General features: G+C 25.3%; 1 protein-coding gene across 2 annotated transcripts in view; it reads left to right on the top strand.

Moving 5' to 3' along the window:
* Window positions 1–19,342, top strand: part of LOC126896323 (hemicentin-2-like) — a 130,241-nt gene that overhangs the window by 11,336 nt on the left and 99,563 nt on the right. The gene's annotated exons all lie outside the window — the stretch shown is intronic.

The raw sequence follows: 19,342 nt of genomic DNA, 5'->3' as shown, positions 1-19,342 counted from the left end.
GAGTAAATTTATCCTTTAAATCTAAATCAGAATTCGTAGCATATCGATCGTTAAATACAATAATCATATCTCCATTTCGCTGTTTCTTTATCTCTCACTCTATCAATTTTTCTAATCGTGATTAATGCGTAAATTGGGATGGTATACGCCATGACTCTACAACGAATTACATTTAGTTTCCAGACCGCAGAACAATATTGGCGAACCAGCAATACAGTACATAAAAAACTAACTAACCAAGTGCGGGAACATTACTGACGGTAGAAAAAAAAAACGACTAATCATTTTAAATTATATTATGAAGGGAAAGGGTAACGTCGTCGGTCTGTTAAAATAATTGAATCGAGATAAAAGTTTTGCCGGCTGCACAACCCGTGTCTATTGTCTTGGTCCAAATTGCGGTCTGTTCTCTTTTGACCCGCAACCACCACCAATCTACCGTTACCAGACCACCACTATCGTCCAGTAACCGTTTTGTTAGTAACTGAAGAATTTTAGAAGAGCTATCACATTTACCATTGAAATATTAAAAGTGGCGATTAAAGAAACGCATTACATCACACACTGTAGTGTTGGTCGGGTTTATTTGCAACTTAAATATTGAAAAGAACTGAAATCAATAACGTATGAAATACACATATAAGATTCAACATGGAAAAATTGTTTTGAGTCGTACGTTACTTTGATGAAATTAAATAAATCATGTCACTAAAACATTGCTGTCAATTTTGATTTCAGAGTTCTCCGGAAAACATTTTATAAAATAATACGTTCTTCTTTAAAACTTTTGTTTTCTTCTTTCTGTCTATTTGTCTTCGATAATAAAAGTTACTTCAACATTAATAATTAAAATTAGTGATAAATCTGTCACTACACGTAAAATCCATTTTGATTGATTTTATTATTTGACAAATAAGTAAAAAATAGACTTAAGTGACATTATGTTTGACACCTATCATATAATATATAAAAAATCAATTATAAATATTTCAAAATTGAAGATTTAATAGAAAATAGTTTTACTTTTACATCTTCGTTTGTTGCTCTTTTTACATAATAATTATCTATTTCGCCTTTTTCATTATGAAAAACTTATTAATGAATATTATATTTTTTGAAATATTAAGTTTTTTTTAAGGTACACAACAATATAAAAAACAAAATTCGTCATGCTATTGAAATTAATTTACTTTTTACGTAGTAATTATTATTTTTTTCATATTGTTTATTTTATAATTTACAAACTATATAAACAGTTATAGTTCTAAAAATAAATATAAACTCAGAATTCAAAAATTAAATACAGTTTTATAATGAATAGGAACTAGGTCGCAAAATAATCCAATATTAAATATTAGTCGATATAATAGCGAGATAGGTATTATCGAAATCATTTTTTCAATGCGATATTTATTCCAAATTAAAAAAAAAAGTATTGTGATAAATTAATCGATTATTACTATTATATACCAATATTATAAGTTATTATAACTTAAAGCATTGTCTGTCTCAATAGTCCTATATTGAAAATTCTGTAAAATTTCAACAATAGTATATAAAAGTTTGCCTAAGACATTGCAGAAACTTGATGGAAAAAACTGAAAAAAAAAAACGTTTCCCGTGGGTTGAATAATTTTTACATTATTCACATCCATCAAAAATAAACATTTTTATTCCACTACTCACTTGGTTCTTTATTGCCAAAGGCTATTCATAGTAATTTCTACTCGTAAACTTTTTAAAATACGTGACTGTAAAAACAGAATTTATATTCTCAATTTTTTATCATTTTATATTAAGTTTTTAAATGTAAAATATAATAATTAATTTTAGTGATGAGTAATTTTAAAATGTATTTTTTAAGACAAGAAAAAAATATTGTTAACTAAATTACAATAGAAATATTTTGACAAATATTAAGTATTGATCAATTTTCACAAAAAAGAAAATCCCAAAATAAATTCAGTTTATAGGTCATAATTTAACTACAATAACTATACAAGTTTTTGTTTGTGAGTATATTATTTTTAAACAAAACTTATTTTTGTTTGAAATAAATATTATTTCACCAAAAAAAAAAAAATTTACATTATAGTTATTAACTTTTAGATTTTTATCTCTCTTTCATTTTTAAGCATCAAATATATTTATTTGTATAAAATAAAAAAAATAATTTAATAAATATCCTACAAAAAACTTGCTTTGAATATTAAAAAAAAAAATTGAATATTAACACTTCTATGTTCTTATATAATTAATAAATCGAAACAGTTAACAAGTTTTGTGATTAGTACTTTAATTATACAATGAATTAACAATTTCTACAATTTAATTTCTGGTAATTATTTAAACGAATATTTATATACACACATATATACATATATAAATTTAAATCTACATTTTAAAAATAAGTTTCTAAACCGTTATTAAAATAAATGTTTTTTTAATTATTTAAAAATGAAAAAAAATTTCCTAAAAAGAAATTGATGAATAAAAAAAAATCGTTAATTAGTAAATAACGTTAAACGTTATTTATGTAATGTAATAATTTATGTTCAAATCCTATTTTATCCTGATTCTAATTGTTTATTAAATAAAAATAATATAATGATATCCACGGAAAAAATATTATAATATGATGACTTTTTAAAGTTTTATGTAGTTTCTGCTACATGCTTAATAAAATGGTGAATTTTAACAATGAAAAAAAACTATGGCTTTTGAATTGTTATGAAATCTTCATAATAAATTATTTCAAACAATTTTTATGTGTTTGTAGATTTTTGAAAACCAGTTATAAACAAAATGTCATAAAACTTTTTATTAAACAGACACATAAGAACAAATTATTTCTTATCTAATTTATTTCATTTTCAGTAAAAGATATCCCTAATAGAATATATAAACCACTTTTTATTGCTCAAAAGAAGGATTTATTTTTTTTTTTTTTTTTTTTGCTTATAGTGTACCACTTATCCTTCATTGTTAGCGTTTAAGGTAATTTACTTCATTCTTGTTATTTATTAGCCAATTAACTAGAGCAATTAAATCACTATCCATAACAGTTATCAATCTATTTTATTCCAATACTATAGTTATTATTTTACTTACATTTAGTGTTCATAATTATCCAATAATATTTTAGTTAAAAAGAAATAAAAATACAATTTTGTAATGATTTAATAAATATTTGTGAACAAAACTTTTTTTCATAATCCTACAGTTTTTATAATTTAGGTGTATTAAAAAATATCATTCCATACAACTTTTTAGTGAAATAACACACTAGAAGGCTTTTTGACAGATATATTTGTTTGTATATTTCGAATGTGAAACGCTACAAAATACATACGCTTTGTATACCTGACCGTTACTGATATAAGATCGATAGATTATTTTGAATGGCGTTTGTAACATATTTTTACATTATGGTGATTTATCACTGTAGTAAATGAATCGAGTTTGAATGGCGTTTTTCAAAATATTAGAACGATGAAATATTATAACTACAATAATATTTCGCATTGAATCATTTTTACTCATTAAAACTATGACTAAAATATGTAATTTCAAAAATTATTGACAGAAAATATGAAACGTTGTCACGCTTTAGTGTCAAAAATAGCACTCAATTATTATTATGGGTTTTATGTTTCCCTAATATACTGATCTCGGACCAGATCTAACGGTTATGTAGATAATATCAAACCTACGCTAATGGCAGGAGAATTCGAGCCATAGGATTAAATTTAAATTTATTTTGAGGATAATCTTTATAAAGTCATGTTGCAACTCATTCGAGTATGATAAAACTTGATAATGTCATATTTGACGTTGACAAAATTATGCTTATTCTTTTCTTATATGCGTATAAGAAAAGAAAAAAAATAACTGTACAGTTACTTTTTTATATTGAAATAAGATCAGGGCTTGAAAAACCATTTTCATAAAGTTATGATTATAAAACGATTGGGAGTCGTGAAACTCAAAAAAAATGTGTAACGATTAACGAAAAATGTTTAATAACGACGAACAACACATATCTTAAAACGAAATAAAACAAAAATCAAAACTAAACTAAAAACGAACACATATTGATGATACTTTTTAATTTACACAATGCATTTTGGGAAAATATAACTAACGAGCAAATTAGTGTTTCTCAACATAAATACTATGTAAAGAAAATTCCACATGCAAGCAATGACGAATTAATACATAATAATATAAAAAAAATTATGCAAAAATTTTAATCAACGAAAACATAAAAAATTTATATTTTTTAAACACTGTAAAACGGAAAACATAATAATCCATATTGCTATAATTATTTAAAACTCATAACACAATAATATTTATAACATTTTAATTGTCATAATGGAAACACAAAATAAATAATTTTAATCAAGTCTTGGTCCACATAAGATTCGATAATTCCTTAGTTAAATTTTTATGAGTTCCAAAAAAATAAAGTTTTTTTTCTTTAAAAGTCATTAACGATATTTGTTTAAACGTTTAAATTAAAAATATATAATAATATAATGAAAGTTTTTTGTAGAAATAATTGTTTAGTTCTAAATCTAGACATTAATAATTTTACATAATTAATTACACAAATCTGTATTGGTTTTACAATTGTATTCCATTAAATTATTTAAGTTTAAAAACTACATAGGAATTTATTTATGCCATTTTAATAGTTTTTAAAAATATAAATTACTAGTACAGTAGTTTCATTGTTATTGTTTTCATTTACGCAATAAATGATTTTCAATTTTCTACCACATAGATTTTCTAAATTAAACATTAGTATGATAGTGAATATTGTACTGAAGGTAAACAAATACCAAAACGGCGCTTGTGTTAAGCCCACACATAAATATCATACCTGCACATACCAGTGGGCAAAGCACAAGAATATATGTTTACAGGAAAATCTCCGATGGACCCTAAAGTCTATTGTTTTTCTCTGAACATTATACAATTCCAAAGTAAAACACATATTATTGTTAAAATAACGGTATTCGAGTAACTGCAAACAAACCCAACGACAATAGCGAATTGTTTGCATTAATACTTGTCTTACCGGTAGTTTTTTTTTTTTCATGTATTCAGTTTTCTGTATGGTTGTTTTCTCTTGTTAAGTACTTATTTCATCGAAATGCGTCAAAGCAATTTTTAATATTTTATAAAAAAAAAGGAAGGAAAAAGAATAAACATTGTCGGTTTTAATTATACTTCCTATTCAGTTCAATACTTTTTGAAAAGAAACAGTCGCATTTAAGAACATCTCTTTTGAAATCCTGTCGGTTGTTAAAAGTATCTATATAAACGTGCACTAAAGTATTGATGCTTTTCGCGTTGGTTTTTGTCTAGAGTTTTGTAATATTTTTTAATATGCTTCTTCATAAATTTTACAGCTGAGAGTCTGATTTTTAAAATTCGATTAGCTACTGCGATTTCAACAAACAAGCTTGATCCCTAAGTTCTATCCAACATTTAAATTACCCTTTGGTTGATTTTGAGTTGTAAACATCATTTATATGTACATATATACCACATTTCTACACATACATGGCATGTTAGATTCTAAATGAACGTATAAAATTGACTACATGATGTTATGCGATGACACGTCAATGTCATAAATCATTTCCCTTCAAAAACGGATGTGTAGTACCATAGAAACAGAGTACTTTTCTTTATTGAACATTTCCCAGCTCCTGGATTCAGTGCACCAACTTAGTAAGACACAAACAAAGAAGCTCATATAATTTAAAACAACGTGAAATAATGATCGCAAAAAGTAGAATGAATTTTAGAGAAAATAAAAATTTTGGTAACGTTTACTAAAATATATATATATCTTTAATGATATATGCAAGATTTCTTTCTACGTTCATGGCTGACTAATTTTTCATTAGTTGTTGAACTTTCTTAAGTACTGACAATAAACATTGTAATGATAATTTTTTAAACCCTTATTTCCTTAGCTATAAATTTTGAAAAGTTAACTTAAAATCGCTCGTAAACCTGTGTACCTAAGTTTAAAAGGGAACCAGAGCGCTTTTAAATTCATCAGAATTCATTGCCGCGCCCTATATGTATCCTATATATATATTTAAAAGCTTTTACATTAATGATATTGAAAACTTAAAATTACATTTTATACGTTACTTTAGTTAAATGACAGTAATTTGTTTCTTGCATTAAGATGCTGAACTGATTCAGTGATGCTATTTATTAAAAATTTGACTCAAATTTTAAATTTATTATGTCGACTCTTAAAAAATTCTATTTGATGGTTTTAGAACTATTTCAGTAATTATTTAATATAATTTAAAATGACGTAATAGTGTAAGGTATGGCAAATAATATAATCTTATTTAAGCTTGTATTTTTTTATTATAAATATAAAAATATTTAAAAAATATATATATTATTAAAAGTCGCTGTTGTTAGTTACGATAAAAGCTTTAGAAATATTTCTTTTCTTTAATGGAAAGACTGTCGCATCATTACACAGTTTTGTAAAAATGTATTTATATACACTGATAATAAGTAAAAATCCTTTTAGATAAAAAAATAAGTGTCAACAACGGTACAAACATCTACTGCTTGACAATCATTGAATATAATATTATATTAACATAAATATTTGCAAAACGTATAAGTAAAATAGTGAAATGCACATTTTCTTTGTGATTTCTGTTATTTGCGCCTTTTACTGATGTTAGATTTACCAAGAAAAATAATGAAATGTTTTAAGTAAATAAAATTTAGTCTTAAAATTAAAGTACAGCATTGATATTTATTTTCTTATTACAAAGTTGTTTATAAAATATTAAACCGCAAAAAATACTTTAAAAAGTAAAAAAAAAAGCTGTCTAAAAATGGTTTGATATTAAATTATCTAAGATTTTAAGAAAATAGTTATCAATATGCTTTTTCCATTTACTTCAACTCAATCATTTTATTTTTGTACATGTCTTGTCATATTATCACAGTTTCTTTTGAAATTCTGAATAGAATTATAAAAGAAGATGAAACGAATAATAAACTAGGAGGTAAAATAAAATATTTCGGTAAAATTTTATTAATGAAGTATGTTGATTAAAGTAGAATGTCGTTGATTTATTGAAGTTTTGACCACGCGCATTGTATACCTGCCAACTTAAAATTGTGGTTTTATATTAACAATTATTTATAAATAGGGTGATTTTTTTACCATAATACACTCAATTACTAAATTATTAATTATTAAAATAATAATTTTTAAAACACAAATTAACAAAAATTATTATTCTTTAATTTTTAACTATTTTATACTTTGAAGTTCATCCCTTATGTCTTGTAAGGGTTTTATCTTTGCTATTTTTTCAGCGGGAACATATTTGGAATTAAATAAAATGTTTGAGCTTTTATTTTGGTAGTAAATGACTTTTAAATATTTAACATTACTTTAGCTATTTAATAAATATGAAACTTTAAATTTTACAATATACATATATAAAATGTCGTCAGATTTTGTTTTGATTTTTATAAAACTGAACATTTTATCTACTGATAAATCAATAAAAATCTGTTTCAGTTAAATTTACAAACGAAATAAAGAAAATTTAGGGGATAAAGTGGATTCCTCGTCTAATTATGAATTAATTAAAGATTTATTTAACTTTAATTTTACATGACATATTTGTTATGACTAATTAACTTTTAATATCTAGATATTAAATTAATAATTTTATCTGTTCTTTAATTGTAATATTTTGAATGGTGTCAAATAAAATCTACCTAATATATTGAATTTAATTAAACTAAATTTTTATAACTGAAAAATATTTTGATTGCTTACATCATATTCAAATGTTAATATTACTTTTTTAAATTTTGCTATTTAAGTCATGTATCACAAATTAATGAAATCACTCACCTTTAATTTTTAAGATATTATCATTTAAATATTTAGAAAAATTGAGCAGGGTAGAAGTGTTTAGCGACGCTTTATTTTACTATAATGCACAGATATTAATTATTCTATATTGCTTACAGCTTTCGCCTATAAAAATTATATTTACTTAAAAAAGGTATAACCAAACTAGTTATGGAACCGTCAAAATTGTATTTAACTATTTCTACATGTAGTACAATAAAAATACTTAAAGGTTCCCATTTAACTTAAGAAACTTGTCTCTAAAATTTAACCATAAAAATAATTTTTTCTTATAAAAACTTAATATTAAATATTGTTCATAAAAATAAATCAAAATTTAGTCTGTAACATTTTATGGACAAAAAATAATTTAATAAAATTTGAAAGGGTTGTACTTTTAATAAATCACTGTATTTATTAATCACAATAGTTAAAAGTTACCGAACAAACTTGACTAAACAGTCAAAAATTGTCGTTATAAACTTTTAAAGAAAATAAATTAAATTGAACCTTGGAAATATAGTGAAACAATTTTTTCCTAATTACTATTAGAATAATTTAATAACAGTTTTTTTTCCAAGTAACATGTTTTAACTTAAATATTTATTATATATATGTAGTTAAAAATTAAAAATACGGAATAAACGGAAAGTATAATTAAAAATCAATAAACCTATTGTATTTTTCAAAAAGTTCTTTCCATTGAATTGAAGCTCAACCGTATGTGTCGAATTAGATTTCATGCACAATGGTCAATATTATACTTAATGTTTAGGTAAAGCAAACATAAGGTATAAATTTGACGCATCTCAGTGTAAACTTTCAAGTCCTTTTCAAGGTTGTTTTTTCCCCCATTTTATTGTTAATTGTATTTTATTGTATAATTAAGAATTTGTAATCTAAAAAAAAAAGTCTACGTGTAAACATTCCCTACTTACTTTATTTCTAAAGATAAACAATTCATCTAAAGGACTTAGTTCAAAAGTTTGTTTACTTCTTGTTCCATTACTATCTATACCATCTTCATTCTCGTGCACTCAACTGTTTTAACTCACTAAATTCCTTAGAAGACGATAATTATAAGAGCCAAGTCCTGTTAACAAGAGCATATAAAACCGCTTTCATTTTTGTATGCTTTAAATTCTTTTTATTTGGCAATATCTTGTAAGTATTTGAATGTTGTTAAATTCTTCATTTAAATAATAAAAATAAAGAGAATCTGAAATTGTTAAAGTTTTATCATTTTTATGGATAAAAACAGTTTTGAATTATTGGACAAATTATAAAAATTAAAGTAATATTTCAATTATTAAAAAAATGTTCTTTGATAACGGTATAAGTTATAATAAATATTTTTGAACTTTACTCATTAGCTGATAAGAACGTGATGAGTTTTAAAATAAATACGAGTTCCTTTATAAAACGTTACATAATATCACCTCAAGTTTTCCGTTCTTAGACATAATAATGTATAATCTCCAGATATTTGGAGTTCACTAAAAGCGTTCATAAAAACTTTTGTGTAGAAAAATCTGAGAGAAAGTTATGAAAATAAATCTTTGTCATTTTAAATATATATATATTTATAAATGGTTGAAAAAGTTTACATTTTTATCAAATACTCTGAGCATTGTTAATTTTTGAAATGTTACTTTTTGATAGTTTTAAACGCATTATGAAGAAGTTACATTTTTATGATGCATAAATTGAACTACACTCAAAACGATCAGTATTAATAAATGGCATTAATAATTAACATTAATTTTGAGTGTCTCGTAATCATTTTACAGATGCTATCTAATTGTATATGAACATTTTAATAAACGGTAAAAAATATGCATAAATTGTATCGCAGTTCAGATTAAATAATTCATTTATATTCTCAACATTAATTGTTATATATTTTCTTGGCAACGTTTAAAACTACACTTTAATTTAATTAAAAAATTGTGTGTACAATACTCTTTGAGTCACGCGTGTATAGATATCTACGTTTATGTTTTTGTATATTTGCCAGGAGAAACTGATGTGTTTATACTTGTTTGTAGGATACAGCATTTATTCATACGCTCGTTGAAATTGCGAGTAAAATATCTTGTATAAAAATAATGCTGATGCGATAAATAACATAGTTGTAAAGTTGAGAGGACTAGAGAGATAGACAAATAAATGTGTATACATGGAAATGGTTTGGTATGAGAGGTAGAATTTCGGTAAATTGGGTAAAGTACCGTTATGCGAAGCGGTCTCGTGGATTTATGAGTGGTTGTCGGGGAATGTAAATCAGAAAGCTGGGTGTTTTTCGTTTGCACGGTCTATGATGTGCTCTCGTTTATAAATTATAACGTGCCGCTTCCGTCATCTTTTATATCACCTTTTCGCCATAATACGTGCCAACCAAAGAAATAATTTATCATTTTTTTTAGAACAAGCAGTGTTATTGGATAAGTACTATACACGACCATAAATAGTTTATTTACTTTCGCGGGCACTGATTGGACACCTCAACGAAAAGTTTATTTTAAAACTGTGGTTTTAGTTTTCATATATTTCAGTTGTTAATTAGAACTCGTTTTTGAGATGAATACCTTGTGCACAGTAACTTAATTTCATAATTAATAATATAATGCGTGTCATTAACGCGCTGTGGCATTTAAAATTCGTTGATTTGAAGAATTATTATAAGACTTATTACTGGCTTTATATTGTAATTCAAAAACATGATGCAATTAGTGCCTCGTTATTCGTGAAGTATTAACTGAAAATCCAATCAAACTACAAGCTCATCAGTACCAGTTAGATGTTTTACATTTTCTGTTAACTCTTTGTGATGCTTTTACGAATCATCATGTTTCCTATAAAATAGCAAAGGCTTGAATGGGTTTAATTGTAATATCCGATTTGCATTAAAATACTAACATGACGTTCAAAGAACACGAGCAGTGTGTAAACTGAGTTTCAGTAGGTTATTGCAATTAAATCTGTGGATTTCTTCATAATTCATTAAATTTTTTTTTTGTCGATTCTTATTCAATGTAATTTTTGGTTTGATGTCATAAGTGGAAGTCAATTATAATGATATTTAATATTTTTTCCCCTAGAAATTAACTGATAATTATTTAATCAAAATTTGAATCATCCTTAAGCTCTTGAAAAATTCTCGTACTGTATTAATTTTAGATAACTATTCGGCATCGAACATAAATATAAAATTATTTTGATGTAATGCATTAATGATTCGCATTGGCAAACATATAAGAAAATTATATACTGGCTCGCTAGACTTACTAGGCTTACTATATACTGTATTTAGTAATCGTTTTGCAGGGTGTTTTAATTCTTCGAACTTCATGAAGAAAAATTCTTTAAGTATTCATTAGAAAATTATTAATTGAATAAATTGTACTCAGAAAAATATTTTACAATTTCTATAAATTTTTCATTGAATGGATAAATTACTTAAAACTTAATGGCATTTCCTTAAAAATTATTAATATAGTTTTAAGACATTTTTATCTAAGGCGACAACCAATAATTATAATAGGGTATTTATTGTATATAATTGCATTACTATTGATTCATTAGTCAAAATAACTGTGACTGACATAATACCATTGATTGTCAGCGAATACTAGATCGTTTTGTTTATTATTTACTTGAATTATTCCTCCATTAAAGTTTATTCAATTATTTGCGATAAACGTCCAATAAAGCAAAAAGATGTTGAGAAATTTAGTGTGTAGGCTATAAAAATAAATGTTGAAATTTCTATTACAACACTGCTTTTAAAATGTCTCAATAAAGTTTTAAAAGAGTGATGAGGTGAAATTAATATTAAACAATTTAAAATATTTAGAAGTTGTTTTTGCATATTCTCTAAATTACCGCTAAATTTTATAACTGGTAAACAATTAATGAACTTAAATAAATATATATAGTGTTAAAAAAGTAAGGAAACGGGTCAATTGTTACAAATAATGATAATAATAGAAAACCGTTTTATTACTTACTGAACACCTATATGTCATTCTGCCGCTGTAAATTTTTTTATCAAATTATATCATTAATGACTATGATGTCAATATGGTAATGTATATTCATGATTTTAGTTTGAAATAATCTCATATTTTAATTTTTACTGAGCATATGAATTTTATTTGTAATAATGAAATAAGAAACGTATATTTTTTATAAGTAACTGTTCCGAATTTAAGAATCCCAAATAACTTTTTATAACATATGTATCTATAGTAAGATCAATTTTTGAATATGATTCAGTTATTGAGAATCTTTATCTATCGAGCCTTACAAATAGAGATATTTCAAAGGCAATATTTGCACGTTAACACTTATAAAATTACAATATCCGGTGGAAAATTTTTAAAAATATTAATATTTTTTTATCATCTTGTAATGAAAAACCTAATTTTCATTTTTTTTCATATATAGCTAAGTTAAATTACTCACTCTTGAATATTAACATCTTTTAATGATAACTATATTTAAAATTTTTAGTATAACTTATTTATTGTTATGAATTATTTATGATTATTTTTTACTCATGTATTTACATAATGTTTTATTTTTTTGTCTTTTGCCACTTTTTCTCAGCTCTTACTGGACCGATTTCTTTTAATGATATGTCAAAACATCACAAATCGTATGTAGTTGAATAAATTACAAAAAAGTTACGATTTTTAAAATCAATTAATTTCGACATTTTTTTCTAAAAATTGACATACTTTATTGAAAAATAAATTACAATAAGCAAATAAAAATATATATATTTTTCATATTGAAACCTTAAATAATTCCCTTTTATTTAATATCGCATTTTTGAAAATCTAACACTTAAACTGCTCACAGGGGTATTCAAAATAGTAACTTTTTCATAAAAGTCAATTTTTTCAACTTAAGTTATGAAAATGTTCCAGAAATACTGTGACATTTATGTTACGTACTTAAAACTACGTAATTAAAAAAAAAACATTGTCTCAACGACTTCTCTTCTACTTAGCAAATGCCTGCCGTAGTTAATAAACATGGTATTTTTGTATTCAATATTTTTTTTTTTAATTTTAAAATACCTATACAAGGGTTTTCCATAGTAATCATTCTATCAATTTTTATCAAATTTACTAACTTCGATTAAATAAAAATTTAAAATTACTGACTGATGAATATTATTTGTAGATAATTTATTCATAAGTAACCACAAATTATCTTCTGAACATTTTTCGATCTATCCTTCATTATTTATACACGTTTGGCATTAAAATTACAATACTAAATTATTAAAATCAATTTCATACTATATTTAATTTCTTTAATAGATATTTAATAATATATATTATACTTCTAAATAAAAAAACTGCTAATCAGAAATAATAAAGGAAATAGAAATTAATGTTGCTTTTGGTATAATTCATCCATTTCTTTAAATTAAACACTATCTACATATTTGCATTGAGTATTTCTTATGATAGTGATTTTAATCACTGTCAGATATCATCTATACTTGTCCCAACAATGCCAAGTCCAAACTTTGCCACAACTCCACTGTGTTACCATTTTTTTTTTTCAAAAACTAAAAAAAATTTAATAATTTAAAATATTTTATTTTCAAATAAAGATGATAATTACAATTTTTTTTATTAATAATTCAAATTTTAATAATTCTAAAATCATATTACATTTAATTTTACGCGGTTTTTTACGTGTTTCGCAAACAATTTTAACATAACCAACGCTAAACATATACTGACACTACAATCGGTAAAAACGTCCTTATATACCCCCTAGTGACTTTCTCACCTAGTGGCCTCATCACCTAGTGACATTTGTTCGGTTGAATCAGGTTGGTGCGGTGAGTGCAGTATTCTTTTCCTCGTCAAGAGCGTGACCTGCCACAACTGGTTTTGATGTTGGGGTAGTGTGTGGCGGTGATCCCGAATGGCCCCCCCCTCGCTTACCGGCATGCCTTGAGAATATACGTATAGTGTGTTTTGTGTGTTCAATTCACCTTGTTTGATTGTATCGGGCTCGACTACATTAATTGACTCATTGACACTCTTAATTTGATACGAAAAAGCAAGGTCAAACTATATATTTTTTATTTTGTCTAAATATTCACTGTTAAGAATTTATGTTGTTATATTTTATCATATTTAGTTAAGTGTAAACTAATAACCATAGATTTAAGGTAAATTATTATGGTTATTGTATTAGATAATATCAAAAGGGGAAATAAATTACAGTCCACAAAACTTTATTTATTTTTTATTTTAATTTAAAGGAACCGCTAGAGACGCGATTTAACTCGACGAATGGTCGTCCGAGTATTTCGCTTCGCACAACGTTATCACTAAGTAATATTATCACATTTTGTTATTTTACACAAATTTTTCCATCTTTCTTGTAAATGGCACAAGTACCCCAAAAAATCACGATTTTTAAAATCGTAAAGTTTCAACATTTTTCCTAAAAATTGCCATAATTTATTGAAAAATAAACAAATCAAAATAATTTTTTTTTTTATATTTTATTTTTATACAAGTAATTCCCTTTTATATGATGTAATATTTTTGAAAATCTGAACCTTTACCTGATCACAATAGGGGATTAAAAATAGCAACTTCTTTACATAAATTTAAATTTTTCAACTTAAGTTTTGAAAATATTCCGGAAATACATAAATTAAAAAAAAAAAAAATTCCTAACGACTTATTTTCTACCTGCAAACGGTTGCCGTAATTAAAAAATGCTATTTTTATGTTAAAATTTTCGATTTTTAATTTTAAATTTTCAACTTTAACTTGCTTTAACTTTTTGAAAAATGTTTAGATCAGCACAAATTTTTGTTTTTTTTTCTTAGGGCTATGAATTGTTTGTTTTGTTCAAAAATATTATAAATAATAAAATGTTTATAATGATATACGATATTTAATCTATTATTTTTAAATACACGATTATATTATCATAATTGACTTAATATGGATTAATTGTAAGTTTTATATAAAAGTGGTTTTAATTTGTACTTTACATCACAAGCAAGTTATACAAATCTTAATATTAAACATAGTTATGATTAAATTGATACTAAGTTTCTATATATAATTTTAAGTGATATCATAATGTTTAAAAGTATTCATTTATAATAATTGATTATTCATTTTTTTCAGTGTTTTTATTTCTTAGAAATATTTAGAAAAATTTCTTCACATCTAATTTTTAAGTAGAGTAATAAGTAATGAAATATATATTTACCATTGACAGTGTAATTATTATTGAGTTACCTCCGTAGCTCAACAACTTATTTTGTATCATAAAATCGTTACTAAAAAATGATGTAACACTAAATTTCATAAGAATATAACTATTAAATAATTTAATATCTAATTATGCTGTTGTCAATTTTTTCATAACTTATATGATTTTTTGTATATTTTCCTTGCAAAGCAACGAAAAAGTTAAACGCTTATGTTATTTAAAGTAATCGGTGTTTTATATAAATTCTCGAGACATGCACTTGTATATACGAGTATGTTACTGTTAAAACTATTCACTGAAGGTACATGTTTGCTTCGTATTACTATAAGTATCACGTGCAGCTTAAAAACCATCAGAAAAAAACTTGTCGGTTCTCTTGCACGTATAACGATGAACGTGCAGTACGTGACATCGTTATTTTGTTGAACATTTTATTAAAGTTTGTATTTTCTTAATCTTGTGACGATTTCTATGCATATTATTTTTGTACAATTTTGATCATATTTTGTGTTATTCAAACAAATTGTGAACAAAAATAGCCAAAAAAAAAAAAAATTAATAAAAATTTGTACGTAACTGCCATTACTTTTATCTTATAGTGTTACTAAATTAAATATCAAAGATCAAAAATTAATAAGGAATGTTAAATAGTAGTTAAAATATTTACAATATACTCTATTGTACCCTAACCTGATATTTTACAATAATTTCTACAAGATTCCACGTTTTAATTTTTATAAGTATTCAAAATTTCCCAATAAAAAAAAAGTTACTAAATAATTACATTTTTTTAATTTTTTTCCAAATGTGTTTACAAAATTTAAGAAAATAATTCACCCTTTACTTACATACCTCAATTATACTTAGGGGGATTTATAAGTTTAAAATAATTCAACGCACTCAATGTTGTCGTACTATTGCCACTACCCTCAGCTAAATTAAATGTTTTTATGGCTATCTATTAATTTATTTGAAACATTTTTAAGAATCTATTACAAGAAATAATAGAAGGGAATAATTTATTGCATTTAAAATATGCATCGCTTCATCAGACGTAGAAATATCATTTTCAATATTAATAAATTTATTGGTCAATAATCAACGACTTTTTTAGTTAAAAAACATAAAAATACTGAAGGTATACTGAAAGTATACTATTACTCACGATGTATATTTTTACTTGTAAAAAAATATATAGAAAAAGCAGTTCAAAGTATAGTAAAAGAACAAAATGAGAGAAAATTGAATGGAGTATAAACGTTTGTCTAGAGAAGCCAAGTGTGTGGTAAGTAAGGCGAAGTTTAAGAAGTATGATGAGTTGCATGATAGACTAAGAACAGAGGGAGGTGAAGATGAAGTCTCTACACTTGGAAAAGTAATAGTAAACCGTCTAAGTATTATTAAAGTGAAAGTTGTATATAAAGTGATGATAAAAGAGTTCTAACGAGCGATGATCATGTGAAATGAAGATGGAAAGAGTATTTTGAAAAATTAATGATAAAGGAATATTCAAGAAACATATTAGAAAATATCTTATGGAACGAGGTACTGGTATATTTAATTAATGACAAAGAGGTATTGGAAGCTGTGGTATCAATACAAATGAATAAAACAGTAGTACCAGATGAAGTGCCAATAGAAATATGGAAATTATTTGGTAGTGTTGTCATAAGGTGATTAAAGGATTTTTTTAATAAAATCATATTAAATGGTAAAATATCAAAATAATGGAGAAATAGTATTGTAGTGCCGATATTTAAAGGCAAAAGAAGATATACTAGAATGCAAAAATTATAGAGGCATAAAGCTTATGAAGATTTGGGAATGACAAAATTATAAGACGAGATATATCAGTAACAAAGAAACAGTTTGGTATTTTATCTGGAAAATCAAGGATGGAGCCAGTTTTTTTTGAAAGAAAACTAATAGAAAAATACAGAGAAAAGAAGAAAAAGTTGTGTATGGTATTTATAAATTTAAAGAAAGCGTATGATAGAGTACCGAGAGAGGTTTTAAAGTGGGAATTTGTGAGAAAAGGAGTCCCGATAAAGTACAATAATATAATAGAAAATATGTATGATGGTACTTGTAATAGGGTAAAATGGTGATAGGAGTAACAAAAGATTTTAGGGTAAAAGTAGGAGTGCACCAAGGTTCTACTTTAAGCCATTACTTATATTCTGTAGTGATGGACATAATTACTAAAGAATTAAACGGACAGCTAGCGTGGTAAATTTTATTTACTGACGATATAATGTTAATAGGAGAAAATAAATCAAATGCTAGAGGTGTGGAGATAATCTCTTGAAGAAAATAAGAATAAGTTGGGGTAAGACAGAGTATATAGAGTATGAGTTTGACAAAGAAGAACACGAGGTAAGTGAACTGATATCCTCAGTGATAATAAGCGAGGACATGATAGGAGCGGTAGAAAGTTTTAAGTATTTAGGATCAGTTGTGCAAAAGAATGGTGGTATTGATTAGGATGTAAGACACAGGGTTCATTGCAAATGGTTAGAGTGGAGAGAAGCGTCTGATGTGTTATGTGATGAAAAAATTTAAATGAGGCTGAAAGGTTTGTTCTATATAAGTATTGTAAGACCAGCCATGATGTAAGATACAGAATGTTGGGCGGTTGACAAGAGAATGAGTGTAGCAGAGATGAGAATGCTTAGATGGATGAGTGGAGTGACTAGAGAAGATAGGATAAGAAATGAGAATATAAGAGGGAGTATAGGTGTAGCGTTAATTGTGGATAAGATAATAGAAAATAGACTTAGATGGTTAGGTCATATTATGAGGAGAGAGGAATCGAAAGTTGTAAGAATAGTTATAGAAATGAATGTTAAAGGAGGAAGAGGTAAAGGAAGACCAAAAAAGAGATGGAAGAATGTTATTGAATGTGATATGAGGACGGCTGATGTAGGACATCGCGTTAAGTGGAAGTTTAGGATAAGGGTGCATGACCCCAAGTAATTGGAATAAAGGCAAGGAAGAAGAAGACTTGTATAAAAAAAAACCCAGCACAGGGGGGTCGCGGCACAGTGGTGACGTGGCATAGTTGGATCAAGTATAATGATATCTGACAGTGATTAAAATCACTATCAAAAAAAAACGCTTCGATGCAAATCTTTAGATAGTGTTTAATTTTAAAAAATTGGTGGATTATTCCAAAAGCTTCATAAACTGCTAGTTCCTTATTAATATCCTGATTAAGATAAAGTATGTCGAATGAAAAAGGGATTATTAAAAAATAGTATTTCCCATAAAAAAATTATATTGATCAATACACTTTTCAATAAGTTATAGCATTATAATGTTAAAAATGTAAAAAATAAAATTGAGAATTTTCACACAATAATAGCATTTGGTAGCCATTTTCACCGTGAAGACAAAATAAAGTCCGAAATTTTTTTTTTACATAATAAAGTAGATTACATTAGCTTTAATTTAATATATATAGAAAAGTGTCAGACTTTCCGGAACACTTTCAAAATTTAAGTTGAAAAAGTCAATTTTTTGTGAAAAAGTTGTCATTTTGAATCCCCCCCTGTAGGCAGGTAAAAAGTCAGCTTTATAAAAAAAATATACCAAATGATAGGTAAAGACATCATGCATCTACAAAAAAAAGAATTATATTGATCCATACATCTTTCGAGAAGTTATAGCATTATAAAGTTAAAAATATAAAAAAGAATTTTTTTACAAAAATCGTATTTTTTTTATTAAGTTTAATGTCTGTTTTCACCATGAAGATAAAATAAAGTCCGAAATTTTTTTTTACCATTATAAAGTATATTACATTAGCTTTAATTTAAGATATATATAAAAGTGTCAGACCTTCCGGAACACTTTCAAAAGTTACGTTGAAAAAGTTCTACTTTCTATATGCATTTTTATGTTTTGAATCCCCCCTGTATTTAGGGAAATGGTCCGATTTAAAAAAACAGTATGTCGAATGAAAGATCTATATAAATACTACTTTTCATAAAAAAATTGTAATGATTCATACATTTTTCAAAAAGTTATAGCATAATAAAGTTAAAAATGGAAAATACAAAATCGAAAATTTTCACACAAAAATAGCATTCGGTAGCCATTTTCACCATGAAGATAAGTTAAAGTCCGAAATTTTTTTTT

The sequence above is a fragment of the Daktulosphaira vitifoliae genome, unplaced genomic scaffold (genome assembly GCF_025091365.1).
Source record: "Daktulosphaira vitifoliae isolate Bord-2020 unplaced genomic scaffold, ASM2509136v1 Scaffold_1, whole genome shotgun sequence".
Taxonomy (NCBI): Eukaryota; Metazoa; Arthropoda; class Insecta; order Hemiptera; family Phylloxeridae; genus Daktulosphaira; species Daktulosphaira vitifoliae.
This window is presented reverse-complemented; position numbering and strand designations above follow the sequence as displayed.